The following is a 2048-nucleotide window of genomic DNA, read 5'->3' as shown; positions in this document are numbered from 1 at the left end:
CTTGTCTCCTCTAACTCTACCTGCCAAGTTGCTCCTGCAGGATCTTTGCAGACAGAAGTGCAGCTGGGACCATCCAATACCTCATGCTTCTGCAGAGAGATGGAGAAGATGGGTGGCCGGTCTGGAGGAGCTGAAAGACTTCAGTGTGGTGCGCTGTGTGAAGCCAAGTGAAGTTGGAGCATCTGTGGAGGCTGAACTTCATCACTTCTCAGACGCAAGTGAACAAGGCTATGGAACAGTGAGCTACCTGCGTCTTCATTCAGGAACACACACTGTGCATGTTGCCTTTATGCTTGGCAAGGCCAGGGTGGCGCCATTGAAGCAGATGATCATACCCCGCATGGAGCTGGTGGCGGCCGTCTTGGCAGTGAGAGTGGACATGATGCTTAGAAGAGAACTGGAGATGAAACTCAACAGCTCAACATTCTGGACAGCCAGCCAGTCAGTGCTGAAATACATTGGAAATGAACATACAAGATTTCGCACATTTGTGGCCAATAGGACTGCTGTTGTTAAAGAAAATACAGATGTCTCACAATGGAGATATATTGGAACAAAACTGAATCCAGCTGATGTTGCAAGCAGAGGAGTGAAGGCGGACACCTTTGTGAAAAGCAGTGAATGGCTCAACGGACCAGACTTCCTATGGATGTCAGAGAGTGAGTGGCCACAGGATCCTTTGCGGTCACCGTTACTTTCTGAAGATGACGTTGAGGTGAAGAGTTCAGCCATATGCAGTGCTGTAATACAGCAGTGTGACAGTCCCACATGGCAGCTGCTGCAACATTATTCAAGCTGGAACAAGTTGAAGAGAGCTGTGGTGTGGTATCTGAAGCTGAAAGATTTCCTTATATTCAAAATGAAACGAAAAAAGCAGTTGCAGCATGTTGTCTCCCCCCAGACATGGAGCCAAAACAAGACCCTGGATGATGAGAAGAAGGCTTTTAAGAAGAGACTGGGTGGACAGTGCATTTCCTTGGATGACCTGTGGAGGGCAGAGAAGTCCATTATTGTGTTCTGTCAACACCAGAGGTACCCAGAGGAAATTGCAAGGCTGCAAAAACCTGCTTCCGACAATGGTCTGAGCCAAAAGAGCACCATCTACAAGCTGGACCCTGTGCTGGAAGATGGAGTTTTGAGGGTAGGAGGAAGACTGAAGAGGGCAGCGATGCCTGATGAGGCCAAGCGTCCAATGATAATTCCCAAAGACCTTCTTGTCTCCACTCTTATTCTTTGACACATCCATGAGCAACTTGGACATGCTGGAAGAAATCATGTGCTCTCTCAGCTCAGAAAAAGATATTGGATAGTGAATGCCAACTCAGCTACTCGCAAAGTCCTGTCAAAATGTGTAACCTGCAGGCGTGTGAGAGGGAAGAGAGGTGAACAGAAGATGGCTGACCTGCCAAAAGAAAGACTTGAAGCTGATCTTCCACCTTTCAGCAATGTTGGTGTTGACTACTTTGGCCCTTTTGAAACTAGAAGAGGAAGAAGTCTTATCAAACGCTATGGTGTCATATTCACCTGCATGTCAAGCAGAGCTGTGGATCTAGAGATGGCGCATGCATTGGATACAGACTCCTGCATCAACGCCCTACGACGGTTCATCAGCAGGAGAGGTCAGGTGACACACATCCGCTCTGATAACGGAACCAATCTTGTAGGAGCCAAGAAAGAGCTACAAAATGCCATCTCAGCCTGGAACTCTGAGAAGATCCACAATGCAATGCTCCAGAAAGACATCCAGTGGTCCTTCAATCCACCTGCAGCCTCACACCATGGTGGAGTATGGGAGAGACTCATCCAGATGGTGAGACAGATTCTCCTCTCAATAGTTCAAGAACAAACACTTGATGATGAAAGTTTACAAACACTGTTCTGTGAAGTGGAAGCAATTCTAAATAGCCGCCCCATCAGCACAGTCTCTGAAGATGAGTGTGACTTGGAAGCACTAACACCTAATCACCTCTTGCTCCTCAAAGGCCATCCTTCTTTTCCTCCTGGGCTGTTCGAACAGTCAGACATGTATGTCAGACGCCGCTGGAAGC

Source organism: Neoarius graeffei, chromosome 15, assembly GCF_027579695.1.
Source record: "Neoarius graeffei isolate fNeoGra1 chromosome 15, fNeoGra1.pri, whole genome shotgun sequence".
NCBI lineage: Eukaryota > Metazoa > Chordata > Actinopteri > Siluriformes > Ariidae > Neoarius > Neoarius graeffei.
This window is presented reverse-complemented; position numbering follows the sequence as displayed.